Source organism: Poecilia reticulata, chromosome 3, assembly GCF_904066995.2.
Source record: "Poecilia reticulata chromosome 3, P_reticulata-male-v2, whole genome shotgun sequence".
NCBI lineage: Eukaryota > Metazoa > Chordata > Actinopteri > Cyprinodontiformes > Poeciliidae > Poecilia > Poecilia reticulata.
Window position 1 is genome coordinate 23,324,602 of NC_088832.1, and position 17,187 is coordinate 23,341,788.

The 17,187-nt window shown below is 36.8% G+C and overlaps 1 non-coding gene across 1 annotated transcript; it reads left to right on the plus strand.

Annotated features, from left to right (window-relative positions):
- The first annotated feature begins 3,219 nt into the window (after positions 1 to 3,219).
- Positions 3,220 to 3,338, plus strand: LOC145551238 (5S ribosomal RNA). Its single transcript, XR_014087076.1, has one exon. It is a non-coding gene; the product is annotated as a 5S ribosomal RNA (ribosomal RNA).
- Positions 3,339 to 17,187: the final 13,849 nt, after the last annotated feature.

Genomic DNA, 17,187 nt, shown 5'->3' on the forward strand with positions numbered 1-17,187 from the left:
ATAAGCTCACACTGCCTCCTACTGGCAGCTTTCTGCTACTGCAATAACATTAGTAGCAATAGACGCCAACTTTCGATATTTAAAATATACATAAAAACATATTAATTAATTCAATAGAAAATAGATAAAATACTATTACTACTACTACTACTACTAATAATAATAATCACATAACACAAACAAATGATAATATTTATGTCACATTATCATTTACAACTATACTTCTATCCACTGATTGGCCCCTATTCAAGTGAATGGATTGCTATCTATTCACTTGGATAGACTTCTTATGATATCCAAGTGAATAGCATAAGAAGACAATAGTAAGGCTTCTAAAATGTAAGTGATATAATCATGTTGTATAAATTAATGATTTCAAGCGATCACGATGAGGTTAGATGGCAGCTTGCTTGAAGCTCAGCCTAGGAGCAGGAGCAGACAGGTAGCCGGACCTTATGAAGAGAGGAGATGAGAAGAAGACCGGCATAGATGAGAAGGAGGCGCATGATGAGGTGATGGACTGAGCAGGTGAAAAGAAGAGCATCTTCCAGTTTACACCAAGGTTCATTACAGTGCATTTTATGCTTTATGTTTTAATGTTAATGACTGGAGATTACAACTCACAGATTTTAAAATGAACATAATTCATTCTTGGTGCTTTAATCTTATAGAAGAATGCTGCAGTTAGATTGTAAAACAGACATGTGAGCCATGTGCCATTTCAAGACATCCTGGTAGTCAGGAGGATTTGTGAGCTTTAAGCACAAATACTCTGTGTTTGATCTGTAAAACAACAAAAAGATTTGAATTTACAGGAAAAACAGATTTAGTTTTGACTATTTATTAGCACAGTTTCATGATTGCATCTTGCCGTGTTGTCTAGTTGTTTATCTTTGCAGATCTAGTAGTTTGAACCTTGAATAATTCGAATGCTATAGAACCAGCAAGTTATTCATAAAAATATTATTTCATGTTGAACAACATGAATATCTTGTTTTGTTTAACAATAGATCAAAGAGAAAATTACACATTTCCACCTAAACTCCTTCACAAATCAAATAAATGTTTTGCATCATCTCCTCTGATTCTGTGTATCAGTGTAACATTGTATCCTGGCTGCTTCGCCTCAGCAAAGTTTATTAAAATTGTAACTTCCTTGCCTACAACACTGCACAAGCAACAGGATGGGTAAAAATCCTCAACACAGTCTTGAAAAGATGCTTATAAATGTTGTTACATTTGGGATCAATGATCAAAAGACCAAAGAGAACCTCAGGGAGGACGTGGCCTCTAGAGCCTGAGTCCATTAGAAAACTTGTTATAATGGTGACTTTCGACGTGTGAGATTTATTTCATTATATTCCATGAAAAATATTGGCCATCTGTATCCATTTACAAGAAATAAATGCCATATCCTCCTGACTACCAGTAGTTCATTTTTGTCCTCTGGAGAAGACATTTAGGGCTTTTCAATGATACCATATGTGAAGGGGTGGGACTTTTGTACGTACCTTTTTCTAATTCATAAAAATTGTATTTATCAGTAATAACACATTTTATGGGAAGAGACAAAGTAAGTGCATAAAAGCTTTTATTACCTTACAAAGACTGTGGGATTAAAAAAAATGGTGATTGGACAATATTTTTTTCCTGGTAGTCAGGAGGGTATACTGCAATGTTTAAAAAATAAAATCAGAAGTACATTCAAAATCCACATGTTTTTGTTTTTGGGACTGAAAAGGAAGTGAATAGTCGCAATAAGAATAATTTTTGCATTTTGATCCAACACATATACTCATTTCAATTTTTTTATTTTTTTTTGCCTTTTAAATTTGCATAAAAAAAATCATAAAATAGTAAAGAAGTACTAATTTGTTTACCATTACAAATTTGCGTGTGACAAACTGAACTGACGTTATTTGTAAGATATTAGGCACTGAGACATTTGTACACAGGTGGTGTTAACCTTAGTTTCCCCCATAAGGAAAACCATTTCCATATGCAGGAAATGGTTTTACACATGGGGGAAAGGGTTTTCAGTTTTGAATAACATAACACGTAAAGTTAGAACCAGATATTTACATAAACCAAATAAAAAAACGAACTTTTTTTTTTTATCACATCTGAAGTTAAATCAGACAAAACCTCTCTTATTTTAGGTCAGTTAGAATTACTAAAGTTATTTATGTTTGCTAAATGCCAGAAAACTTAGAACAAATATTTTTTGTAAATATTTTTGTAACTTTCCTCACATTCAAAAGTTTACAATCATTTGGTCAGTATCACAGAAATTATTAACTGATACTTGAGAGACAAACAATTATCCAGGTATAGATGGAATGATGAACCATAATGATGTTCAAGAAGAAGACTGAAGACTCTCATTCTAATCCTGGCAGTTAAAAAGTTAATGTCACCTGTGTACAAATGTCTCAGTGCTTAATGTTTAACAAGAAAAGCCAGTTTAATTTGTAACAAATGGTTCACTTGCTGGTCAAAACCTAAGTTAATTTGAAATCCTGAAAGAGGTTCATGATGTTTCCCAGAAGCATACAGTATTTATTAAAATGTTCTGTATTCATCATCTTCAGCGATGTTGTCTGGTTGTTTATCTTTGCAGATTTAATAGTTTGAACCCTGAATTATTTAAAAGCCATAGAAACAGCCAGTTTCTTTCGTATTTAGTATTTAATTTATTCACTCTAATAATTGCACATTAATTCTTTTATTTAGATTTTTTTTATAAATAAAAGATAAAAAAATACACGTCTGATCTCGGAAGCTAAGCAGGGTCGGGCCTGGTCAGTACTTGGATGGGAGACCGCATGGGAATACCAGGTGCTGTAAGCTTTTGCTGGCTCTTTCAGTGTCGTCGCGCCAGGAGGATGAGTAAATGTACAAGTTTTTGCTCCTGTAGAGTTAGAAAGTGTGAAAATGCAGAGTGCAAATCGTCTGTCTTAGTCTGTCTAAAAATAACAAAAGATATATTGGAAGTAATTGCCAAAAATATTTACATGTTGTGTAGAATTTCTGTACCTAGTCTAGTGTTTAGTTCCGTGTGTAGTTTAAGATGGAGCAGCTGAGCCCAAACTGTTTAATTTTACTAAGTTAAAGTGCCACATGTTCCGATTCAGCTTTGACCCTAAGATTATGTGATTAAGATGATCAAAAAGTACAACATAGTGCCAGATAAATAGTCTGTGTCGCTGTTAGTCCTTCGCTTACGGCCATACCACCCTGAACACGCCCGATCTCGTCTGATCTCGGAAGCTAAGCAGGGTCGGGCCTGGTCAGTACTTGGATGGGAGACCGCCTGGGAATACCAGGTGCTGTAAGCTTTTGCTGGCTCTTTCACTAAAATATCTTTTGTGAAAGACGACACTGAAGTAAAATGTGCCAGGAGGATGAGTAAATGTACACGTTTTTGATCTGTGCTGCCGATTTAAAAAAAAGTGTGAAAATGGAGAGTGCAAATCCTTAGTGCCCCCTGGTGGTAACAAAAGCTTACAGCACCTGTTAGTCCCAACCTCCTTCCTAGATGGGAAGGAGGCGCATGAGGAGGTGATGGACTGAGCAGGTGAAAAGAAGAGCATCTTCCAATTTGAATTTACACCAAGGCTCATTACAGTGCATTTTATGCTTTATGTTTTAATGTTAAGGACTGATGATTACAGCTCCCAGATTTTAAAACGAACATAATTCATTGTTGGTGCTTTAATCTTACAGAAGAATAAATCTAACGTCCAGTGAAACCAGTTTCTTGTCCTTTGCTGCAGTTAGATAGTAAAACAGAGGTGTGAGCCTTGTGCCATTTCAAGACATTTGTGAGCTCAGTGTTTGATCCTTAAAACAACAAAAGATCTGACTTTACAGGAAAAACGATATAGTTCTGAACATTTATTAGCACAGTTCCATGATTATATCTTGTCATGTCTGGATGTTTATCTTTGCCGATTTAGTTTGAACCTTGAATAATTCAAATGCTATAGAAACAGCAAGTTATTCATTACTACATGTTTAGCAACATGAATATCTTGTTTTGTTTAAAAAGAGATCACACAGAAAGTGATAACAGTTTTTGCATATTTCAACATAAAATGCTTATACCACACCATACCAGCTTTATTTATAAAGCACTTTAAAACAACCACAGCTGATAAGAAGTCCTGTACATTAAAACACAACATAACAATAAAAAATAAATAAAATAAAATAAAAACTCTTACAGTTTAAAAACAAACATACAATTTAAAATTGGTCCTGCTGGAGTTCAAAGCCAAGTAAAATAGATGGGTTTTAAGACGAGCTTTAAAAGTGGACAGTGAAGGGGCCTCTCTGACCTGCAAGTCGTTCCATAACTTAGGACCCATGACAGAGAAAGTCCTGTCCCCTCTAAGCTTCCTTCTTGATCTCAGTACCTCCAAGAGCAGCAGATCTGCTGACCTGAGAGACCGATAGGGTTTGTAAGGGTGAAGAAGCAGAGAGGTAAGCCGGGGCAAGATTATGCAGTGATTTAAAACAACCATAAGAATTTTAAAATTAATCACAAATCAAATGTTTTACATAATCAGAAACCCATTTGTACAACCAACATGATGGGTAAAAATCCTCAACACAGTCTTTAAAAGATGCTTATACATGTTATTACATTTGGGCTCAATGTTCAAGAGACCAAAGAAAAGCTTAGCCTCTAGAGCCTGAGTCCATTAGAAAACTTGTTATAATGGTGAATTTGTGAGAATTGTTCCAGCATATTTCTGGAAAAATATTGACAATCTTTATCCATTTACAATAAATAAATGGCATATATTATTTTAAAAAATCAAATCAGAAGTGCATTCAGAAATCACCTGTTTTTGTTTTTGGGACTAAAAGGAAGTGTCTAGTCGCAATAAGAATTTTGCATTTTGATCCACCACATACAAATACTAATTTCAGCACTTTATCTTTTGCTTCTTAAATTTGCATGAAAAGATTTACAAAATAGAGCTTATTTGCTTACTACAACAAACATGTAAGTTACAGTCTAAACCAGGGGTGTCAAACTCAATTTCACCGAGGGCCACTTCAGCATATTGGCCACCCTCAATGGGCCACATTGATGGTACAAATCAGGAGTGCCCAGGTTCAGTCCTCCAGACTGCAACTTTTAGATGCATCCCTGCTAAAACACCCTAGACAAAAGGTTGACTTCCCTGATTAGCAGCAACTCAGTTCTGTAGAGGCTTATAATGAGTCAATGATCCAGGTCTGATTCCTCTTCACCCAGACACAGAGATCGCGTTAACCAAATATTTTCCGTATTTGACCGGTTATTTTTTTAAATGACCAGAAAATTTAAAGCCCGTCGGTCATTTGACAGGAGGTTCTAATTAACACCCTTGGCTGGTTCACATGGGCAGACATTATATCTCAGTTTTATTCGCAGGGAAAATCAATAAGGAGCTTGAGGTGACTTGCCACCTGTACTTCAATCTACTGCTGCCTGCAACAAGTTTTCAAGTTTCTTTTCAGAGAAAATTCAAAAGATCAGAGGATTAATCTGCACATCTACTCCAAAGACAGTACTAATGCTGTGCCCAAACAAAAATGCAGGAAAAATTACCCAATTGAAACTACTAAATTATAAAACCCTAGAAGAAATTATAAGTCAATTAAGCTCCGGTTCCTGCTGTCTGATTGTCCTGCCCATACATTTCTTTAAGAAAGTCTTGCCTGTCGTTGCTAATGATCTGATCCAAATAGTGAACTTGTAAAAGTGTTCAATGACATCCATATAAATACAGACTGTGGGAGAACCACAGTGCTGGTTCTGTTGGACCTCAGTGCAGCTTTCGACACTGTTAACCACGACATTTTACTGAATCGACTGAAGAGTTGAGTCGGACTCTCCGGTCCAGTGCCCAACTGGTTTGAATCTTACATAAAGAACAGGGATTTCTTTGTTTCAATCGGAAACTTCTCATCAGAGAGGTCAAAGGTCACATGTGGGGTACCCCAATGTTCAATCCTAGGACCCCTTCTTTTCAATATTTATACACTCCCACTGGCTCAGGTTATAACAGGAAATAGGATTAGCTACCATAACTATGCGGATGATACACAGCTCTACATCACGATGTCACCAGGTGACTCTGAATCCATCCAATCACTGAATAGATGCTTAGAACAGATCAATGTGTGGATGTGCCAAAACTTTCTCCAGCTGAACAGAAACAAAACTGAAGTTATTATCTTTGGACCTAAAGAGGAGCAAACCAGAATCAATGCACAGCTTCAGTTATTACAACTAAAAACCAGCGATTAGGCCTGAAACCTGGGAGTAGTGATGGACTCTGACCTGAACCTTCAGAGCCACACTAAGACGGTCACAAAGTTGGCCTTCTATCACCTGAAGAACATCTCCAGGAGTAGAGGACTGATGTCTCAGTGCGATCTAGAGAAACTCATCCATGCGTTTATCTTTAGCCGCATTGATTACTGCAACAGCGTCTTCACAGGTCTGACTAATAAATCAATCAAACAGCTGCAGCTGATCCAGAACGCTGCTGCTCGGGTTCTCACTAAAACCAGGAGGATAGAGCACATACCAGTTTTAAAGTCCCTATGCTGGCTCCCTGTAGCTCAGAGAATAGACTTTAAAATACTGATGTTAGTTTATAAATCACTGAACGGTTTGGCATCACAATACCTTAAAGATCTGTTATTGTTGTACCAACCGTCTAAACCCCTCAGATCTTCTGGTTCTGGTCTGCTCTGCATCCCCAGAACCAGACAAGGAGAAGCAGCATTCAGTTTCTATGCACCACAGATTTGGAACAATGTGTACGATGTGCAAATTCACATCTTAACACACATTAAATACATGAATGAATGCATGAGTATGTACTGGCATACCCACACACTTACACATATTCTAAATACGATTTATTAACCCAGTGTTAAAGAACCTAAATAAGGGATTTCTAACAAAATTTGATTTATTACCCAATAGGTTGATCATAGACAACCTATTTAAAGTCAGCTTAGTAATTACTTTAAAAGCTGACGTTCCTCTGAGTATTTATCACATTCTAACAAGACATGCTCCACCGTTTCCATCTGATTGCAATAATTACAAGCCCCCAGTCTCATGCTTTCCCATTTTAAAGAGCAAACTGTTAAGTCCAGAATGTCCAATTCTAAGTCGAGTCATAACTACTTCCTCTCTCCGCCTTCCACTCAGACAATTACTACCTTCCACACTTTTTGGAATTGCATATAGTTGTCTCCCATTATCATGATTGTCCCATTGCTCCTGCCAAATCTTAATTTCTTTTTGAATAATAGATTTACCCTCACTTTTACTGAAGGACACTCAGAGGGGACCCAGAAATTCAACCACACACACAGGAGTATATAAAAAGGGAAAAGTATTTTTTCAGATACTGGTTTCTGCTCAGGGAGAGATCAAACAGACACTGAGGAGAGAGGGGAGAAGACTGGTGATGCACGGATAAAGGAGGGGCATCTTAGAAATGTTCACCTTAACCGACCTGTAGAGCAGTGGACGGGTGGAGCAGAGGGTCTGATGACAGGGAGATGCAGGAAACCAGTGGAACAGGCTTCTGTGGAGGCAATGAAGATCTCCACGGGGAGATCCAAGATGCAACACCCAGGGACTTTGTCGAAAATCAGGCAGAGGTCATACACAGGAGGACAGAGAGAGCAAACTTGGCTTTGAGGGGCAGGTGGTAATCAGTGGTCGTGAGGCAGAGCTTGGGTCAGGGTCCAGAAATCCAGAATAGAAGGGATCTGTGAAGGACTTGGCAGGAGGGGTAAATCCGTGGCCAGAAGGGGGGATCGAAGAAACACAGAAGGCTTGGCAGGAAACGCTGGATCTCTACTGGCTCATGGCTGTCGATAATCTGGCAGGGAAGCAGAGGCTGAGGGGTGTTTAGTAGGGCAAGGCCCAGGTGGAACAGGTAAGCAATCAGGCGTGGCAGGTGAACTGAATGAGTGCTTAATACAGCATGGACAGGACATGAATCATAACACTTAAAGGAATATTCAAATGAACAATTTCTGATTTCAAGGCCTGCTTAGCTAGAATATCTACTTCCTCATTTCCTTCAATACCTGCATGTACAGGAATCCAGACAAATCGAACCAAGCATTTCTTGCTATGTAGACGAACTAATAATTGGTATATTCTTAATATTACATCTAATCTGCAAGATTTGCCAGATTTAATAATCTGCAAGATTTGCCAGATTTAATAGTCCTACCCAGTTCTACCACTATTTGAATCTTTAGATCCATCTGTGTATATGACTATGCTGTCTTTATAACTCTCAAAATATCTATTAACTACAACCCATTCTGGAGTCTTTCCCTTTTTAAGAATTTCCCTTAATTGAAGATGAACTTCTGGAGATATAAATAACCATGGTGGAATTTCAGAATGAAGAACTGTAACACTATACTTGAACATAGTTAAACCAAGATGTTTTGCCTTTATGTCCCCAATCCATCCAAAACTATTACAATTTAATTTATGATGTTCCCAACAATCCTTCAGCACCATCTTAGCTGGATGATCATACTTATGTCCTTGAAGGTTCATCCAGTACATATACATTAGTTTCAATCTTCTTAATCTTAACAGAAGTTCACCAGTTTCTACTTGTAGAGCAACTAAAGATGATGTTTTGAAAGCTCCACAACTAATTCTCAATCCTTGTGTTTGCTCACTATCAAGTTTTCTCAAATGACTGTCAGCAGCTGCCATATATGCTATACTCCCATAATCCAGAGTAGATCTCATGAGAGCCTGATTGACTCCCAACAGTGCATGTCTTGAAGCTCCCCATTCCTGTCCAGAAAGACATCTCAACAAATTATTCACTTTTTTACATTTATTTTGAACTGATTCTATTTGATGTTTCCAAGTTAAGCTTTCATCAAAGATGACACCTAAAAACTTCACTGTTTTCACTTGTTCAAGCTTTTGTTTATAAAGGTTCAACTTGACTTCCTTATGTCTTCTATAAAAACAAATAACTTGAGTCTTTGCAATTGACATCCTAAATCCCCATTTATTAGCCCAACCTTCCACTTTCAAAATGGCATCCTGCATCTTTTTCTGCAAATATCCCAGATTATGTCCTCGCACCCATAGAGCACCATCATCTGCAAATAAAGATTTGCCTATACTACTATCTATCTCATCAAAAATGTCATTAATCATAATATTGAAAAGAATTGGACTACACACACTATCTTGAGGAGTACCATTCTCAACAGCATACCTAGTTAAGAAATTTGCCCCAACCTGAACTTCTATTTCTCTATCAAATAAAAAAATCTAAACCCAATTATAAATCTTACCTCCTACACCAAGTTTCCTTAATTTAATCAATAATCCTTCTTTCCATAACATATCATATGCCTTTTCTATGTCAAAGAACACAGCTATCACTAACTCTTTATTTGCTTGAGCTTTTCTTACTTCTGACTCTAAACATAGAACTGCATCCATCGTATTCCTCCCTTTACAAAAACCACTCTAAAAAGGACAGAATTTATTTTACTCTCGATAAATATGAAAGCCTATCTGTAATAATCCTCTCCATTATTTTTACTAATTGAGATGCAAGAGCTATAGGTCTATAATTTGACGTGTCTGTTGCATTTTTACCAGGTTTTAGCACGGGAATTATAACTGACTGCTTCCATTCTGCAGGAATACTCCCAGTCATCCAAATCAAATTAAACAATTTTAATATAACAGTAAGAGATGAATATTCAAAATGTTTGAGCATTGTATAACATACTCCATCCTTCCCCAGAGTTGATTGTTTAGCATTATTAATAGCTTTTTCTAACTCATACATAGTAAAAGGCATATCTAAATCCTGATTTGAAACTACTCTCTTAAAAGTAACTTCTGGATTTTCATCCAATAATTTTCTTTAAAACTTTTCATATCTTCGGATACATTTTCTGAACCATGCACCTTAATCAATGTTTCTGCTAATAACTCTGCTTTTTCTTTATTACCAATCGCTATTTTCCCATTTAATTCTAAAACAGGTAAGGAAAAACTATTTTTAACACTATTCATTTTCTTAATAACTCTCCATACCTCTGACAATTTAGTCTCTCTTCCAATGGAATTACAATACTGTTTCCAACAAGCCTTCTTAGCTGCTCTAATAGTCTTCCTAACTATAGCTTGTGCTTTCTTATATTGAATTAATGCCTCAAAGGTATGGCATCTTCTTACCAATTTAAAAGCTTTATTTCTTCCCCTTATAGCAATACTACATTGCTCATTCCACCATGGAATAGATTTTTTATTTCCTCTTCCCTTGTTTTAGAAATTGAACATTCATCTGCATTAATTAGGACAGACTTAATCTTTGCATAACACGTCTCCACATCACAAAACAAGTTCTCATCCAGTTTATTAATCTGACTGTCAACTAAATTTTTAAATAACTCCCAATTAGCACTACTTAACCTCCATCTTGGAATCTGTCCTTCCTCTTCTTTTATCACTTCAGAACCAACTGAAACTAGAATAGGAAAATGATCACTGCCCATAGGATAATCACTCAGCAGCTCCCAAGATGTACAATGGGGAGAACAAGTATTTGATACACTGTTGATTTTTCAGGTTTTCCCACTTGCAAAGCATGTAGAAGACTGTAATTTTTATCATAGGCACTCTTCAACTGTGAGTGATAGAATCTAAAACAAAAATCCAAAAAAATGCAATGAATGATTTTTAAATAATTACTTTCCATTTTTTTGTGTGAAATAAGTATTTGATCATCTATCAACCAGTAAGAATTTTGGCTCTCACAGATATGTTAGTTCTTCTTTAAGAAGCCCTCCTGTTCTCCACTCATTACCTGTATTAACTGCACCGGTTTGAACTCGTTACCTGTGTAAAAGACACCTGTCCACACACTCAATCAATCAGATTCCAGCATCTCCATAATGCCCAAGACCAGAGAGCTGTGTAAGGACATCAGGGATAAAATTGTAGACCTGCACAAGGCTGGGATGGGCTACAGGACAATAGGCAAGCAGCTTGGTGAGAAGGCAACAACAGTTGGTGCAATTATTAGAAAATGGAAGAAATACAAAATAACGGAAAATCTCCCTCGGTCTGGGGCGCCATGCAAGATCTCACCTCGTGGAGCATCACTGATCTTAAGGAAGGTGAGGAATGAGCCCAGAACTACACGGCAGGACCTGGTCAATGACCTGAATAGAGCTGGGATCACAGTCTCAAATAAAACAATCAGTAACACTCTATGCCGTAAAGGATTAATATCCTGCAGTGCACGCAAGGTGCCCTTCCTCAAGCCAACGCATGTCAAAGACCGTCTGATGTTTGCAAATGACCATCTGAATGATCCAGAGGAGAAATGGGAGAAGGTCATGTGGTCTGATGAGACAAAATTGAACTTTTTGGTTTAAACTCCACTCGTCATGTTTGGAGGAAGAAGAATGATGAGTACAACCCCAAGAACACCATCCCAACCGTGAAGCATGGCGGTGGAAACATCATTCTTTGGGGATGCTTTTCTGCAAAGGGGACAGGATGACTGCACCATATTGTGGGAAGGATGAATGGGGCCATGTATTGTGAGATTTTGGCCAACAACCTCCTTCCCTCAGTAAGAGCACTGAAGATGGGTCGTGGCTGGGTCTTCCAGCATGATGACGACCCAAAACACACAGCCAGGGCAACTAAAGAGTGGCTCCGTAGGAAACATCTTAAGGTCCTGGAGTGGCCTAGCCAGTCTCCAGACCTGAATCCAATAGAAAATCTTTGGAGGGAGCTTAAAGTCCGTATGGCCCAGCAACAGCCCCGAAATCTGAAGGCTCTGGAGGAGATCTGTATGGAGGAGTGGGCCAAAATCCCTGCTGCAGTGTGTGATTTTTACAGATCAATTTCTTTTGAAATAAAACTTTCACAAAAACTGCAGGTGTGTTTCTGTTTCTGGTGAATGTTTGGTTAAAACAAGCTTGTTCTTCATTTGGTGATGTTATTCACACTGGATAGGGTATCCACAAGTTTTATTCCACAAGATTGAGTGTGTGGACAGGTGTCTTTTACACAGGTAACAAGTTCAAACCGGTGCAGTTAATACAGGTAATGAGTGGAGAACAGGAGGGCTTCTTAAAGAAGAACTAACATATCTGTGAGAGCCAAAATTCTTACTGGTTGATAGATGATCAAATACTTATTTCACACAATAAAATGGAAATTAATTATTTAAAAATCATACATTGCATTTTTCTGGATTTTTGTTTTAGATTCCATCACTCACAGTTGAAGAGTGCCTATGATAAAAATTACAGTCTTCTACATGCTTTGCAAGTGGGAAAACCTGAAAAATCAACAGTGTATCAAATACTTGTTCTCCCCACTGTATTATTTAACTGGGGTGATGATGACGATGGTGCCAGGAGTTCACCCCACTGTCGGTGTGTTTTTGGTTCAATCCCCAATTCCACCCTCCTTTTGTTGTTGTTGTGTCCTTGGGCAAGACACCTGCCTTCTGGTGGGGCAGCAGGTTGCCCCAGGACAGCTGTGGCTACTATCCAGTAGCTTGCCAATGTGAGTGTTTGGGTGAATGACTGTAGTATGAAGCACTTTGGGGTCCTGTGGACTTGATAAGGAACAAAGACATTTACCAATTATGTTATTTTTCTGTTCTTAAAATACCAAAATTTCCAATTTATATTTTGATCCATGTTATAATAATGTATTTCCTAAACGTCAATAATTAGACATCTGTAGTTCACCCATTTTCCCTTCTGTGCACCACCCAGGTCTATTCACCAGACCAAAACCCCTCAGTGTCAGAAATAATGAGATGTGATTAAGAATAAACCAGACTTTAATGTTTTATTGTGTCTTCTTCCACTGTCAACAACATGTTTCTCATCACTACAGCTGACATTAAGCTGCAGTCTGTCTAGGCCTTTTGGTTTGTCTTTCATCAAATTTACAAGCTTCATCTTGGCGTTCCCACATCGCAGCGACGGTCCAGCCCATGTCAGAAATATATTTTATGTTTGATCTGTTTTATTAAGATAAATAGCAACAAGATATTCATGTTATTTAACATGAAATAAGATTTCTTTATGAATAACTATGTTTCTATAACTTTTGGATAATTCAAGGTTCAAACTATTAAATCTGCAAAGATAAACAACCAGACAACATGGCTGAGAATGATTAAGGATACATACAGAACATTGTAATAAATCATTAATGCTTTTGAAAAATAACATGAACCTGAAAAGAATTAGACCAGAGAATACTTACTTCAGACGTGATGAAAAAAGGTAATCTTTCTATTTGTTTTATGTAAATATCTGGTTCTAACTTTACGTGTTATGTTATTCAAAATTGAAAACTGTTTCCACCATATGAAAATGGTTTTCCTTATGGTGGAAGTTTTTATGCAAATTTAAGAAGCAAAAAAACAAACTGTTGAAATGAGTTTTGTATGTGCTGGATCAAAATAAAAAAAAAATTCTTATTGAGACTAGACACTTCCTTTTATTTTTTGATTTTTGTTTGTATTTCCTTTTCATTCATGTAAAACACTTTGAATTGTCTTGTTGCTGAAAATGTGAATATATAAATAAAATTACCTTAACTTACCTCTTTCATAATTTTAAATGAATTTAGGTTTTGACCAGCAAGGGTAGGTCATTTGTTACAAATTAAACTGAGATATTTGTACACAAGTGACATTAACTTTTGACCTTTCCAGATTTCCAAAGACGGCCAGGATTAAAATGAGAGTCTTCAGTTTTCTTCTTGAACATTATGATGGTTCAACATCATATCTATACCTGGATAATTGTTTGAACTGATGAACGTGGCTCTTTCAAGTACCAGTTAATTGTTCCCAAGAATGAACCAGACTTATGCAGCTGCACATTTGTCTTCCTGATACTTAAACTGATTTCTTCTGAGTTTTTCATCGTGACAAACAAGAAATCAGTGTGTTTTAAGTGTGGCCTTCAAATAAATTCACAAGTCTGGCTCCAGTTAACTCAAATGTGTAAGTCAATCAACCTGAAGTTTGTGGAAGAAAACGTTTGACCCAAGTAAGAGAAAGTTATCTGTGATACTGACCAAATGTATGCAAACTTTTGAGTAGGAGGAAAGTTACAAAACAATTTCTAAAAAATGTTTTCGCCAAGTTTTCTTTCATTTAGCAAGTAGAAATAACTTTAGTAATTCAAACTGGTCTAAAACAAGAGACGTTTTGTCTGATTTAACTTCAGACATGATGAAATAAAAGGTCATCTTTTTATTTGTTTTATGTAAATATCTGGTTCTAACTTTACGTGTTATGTTATTCAAAATTGAAAACCATTTCCTCAAATGGTTTTCCTTATGTTCAAATTTTTTATGCAAATTTAAGAAGCAAAAAACCAAACTGTTCAAATGAGTTTTGTATGTGCTGGATCAAAATGAAAAAATTATTCTTATTGCGACTAGACGCTTCCTTTTATTTTTTGATCAAAATCTTTTTATTATTTTTACATAAACTTTTTGTAATTAACAACATCCACAATGTTACATTATTGATGACAAATAAAGAAAATATCTTCCTGAATTCTTTGCAAAAAAACCCCACAAAAAACATTGTCCAGTACCTTTCTGATTCTAAATATTTATTTGTTAAAACAACAAAATTAGCAAAAATATTTGGTACTGTGATATAAATAAATAAAGCAGGTGTCAGAGTTATGAATATATTTAGTTTTAATCCGGGCTGAGTTTTAAAGTGAGAATATGTAGAGGTCAAGAGTTTTTAGTGCCCCCTGGCGGTGGCACCTGGTGCTATCCAAGGTGCTTTAATCCTTTAAATTATACATCCAATTTACATTTTGATGTATATAATATACGTGAACTAGTAATTTCCTACTGGTTATTCATCACTTGTGCAGAACCTTTTTACCTCTTCTAGTGTTCAGCCCATTTGTGTAGTTTGAAAACAAGAAGCTTCTCTGAAATCTCATTCTGTTTGGTTTTATTAGATACACAAAATGGAGTTGGAAGACCACAAGTGCAGTGTGTGTGACAGGACTTCCTCTGTAAAGTCCTTGCTCACTCAGCATCTGCAGCATCATGGTCTGAAGGTGTATGTGCGTGTGCATGCGTGTGTGAGGTGTGTAAGTAGAGCTTGTCTCAGCAGCCACTGGGCTACAGGTAGTGGAAGACTCAGCTTTGCTCCTTCTCCAGCTGGCCAACGACACCGACCGTCACCTGGTGCTGGCCAACCTGAGGCGGAAGGTCGCCTCTGGGGTCGGCGCTCTGCACGAGCACAACAGGTCGGCTACTGACATTGTAAAGCGGTATGAGCCTCAGTGGGGCTACATCGTGTTCGGCCGACGCCTGGGAGCAGACACACCTGAGACCAGAGAGACCCAAAAGACAGAGTTCTCCTGGATGAGTTACCCTCGGGCGGGACGGGTCACCAAGGGCAGCCATCTGTTGTACCTCATCAAGATGCTTAAAAACCATCCACCTGCCAGAATAATATCAGGGACTCATTAGAGATTCATCAGTCCAGTCCAGGTGCAGATATTTTATAGGTCAACCAATAAAAAGTCTTCATTTTGTGTCTTTTTTCTTGTTTTTATTTTTTTTACCTAATAATTAATATTTTGTTCACATTTTATGTGACTTTTGTTTGTTTAATTGTTTTTTATGTTACTGTCATGTGTATTGTATTTATGTGTGGTTGAACAAATAAAAGGTTTCATAAATATGAATCCTCTGTTAATTCAATCTATACTTAGGTCATTTTGTCTTGGTTCCATAGCAAATCAGTCCATCACAATCAGAAACTCATTGTGTTAATCTTTACTTCGTCTACATGTGACACATATATGAAGTTCTTACCAGTGAGGAGAAACAACAGGTGAAAGTTTTTAGCCAGTAAACACAACCTACAGGTCAAATAAATATCAGTTTAACACATTTCATCATGAAGTCACACTTTTAAACATGGAAGAAGGAAAAAGGAAAATCCTGCATAAATCACCCTTAATTATTACAAAATAAACATTAAATAAACTTACAATTAAAAACTAAAACAAACTCTCTTGAACTCAGAAGTGTTTAACAATTTCTTTTTTCTTATAAAGTGTTTGGATATAATGTTATCACTGATATGAACAAAGTGCAGTTTCATCACATAGCATAAAAAACAGTTTCTTTAAAAAAAATCATTTCAATTGTAAAGATGGTTTCTGAAAATTTTTCAAAGTTCATCAATTGACTCATGAAACAGGTAAAACAGATTTGTTACATTTAAATGTACTTGGCTTGACTGTATTCTTAACAAAAACAATACATTTTGTGCATTAAAGTGATGGACAACATATTTAGTATTTGTTCTTATTTCACAGAATACTCCAAACAAAGTTTATTAGTCTTGAGAAGCAAAAAACAGTGCAGTAGAGGGTCAACTAGGTTTGTAACACCTTTGGCTGTGATCTTTCCTTTTTATTTTTATTTTTTCAGGAGAGATCAGAGACCAGGATATGGACTTTGGGGGGTCATTAGTCATTCCCACCAGGTGCTGTAAGCTTTTGCTGGCTCGTTCACTAAAATATCTTTTGTGAAAGACGACATTGAAGCAAAATGTGCCGGAAGTATGTACAATTTAGGTGAGTGTTTTTTTGTGTGTGTGTGCATGCTTAGCTAAGGGAAGTGTGAAAATGCAGAGTAAAAGTGGTTAGTGCCCCCTGCTGGTGGGTAAAAGCTTACGGCTATCTATTACCTGAAAAATATGTTGTACTTGCGCGAAGATGTTTAGTTTAGTGCGGTTCCCTTTCATTGTTTTTCATATTTTTGTTGATACTTTGCAGTTATTTGCTCACGCCATAAAGGTTTAGTCTGTCTAAAAATATCAAAAGATATATCGGAAGTAATTTCCAAAAATATTTACATGTTGTGTAGAATTTCTGTACCTAGTCTAGTGTTTAGTTCCGTGTGTAGTTTAAGATGGAGCAGCTGAGCCCAAACTGTTTAATTTTACTAAGTTAAAGTGCCTCATGTACCGATTCAGCTTTGACCCTAAGATTATGTGATGATGATCAAAAAATACAACACGGTGCCAGATAAATGGTCTGTGTAGCCCAGAGTTCATC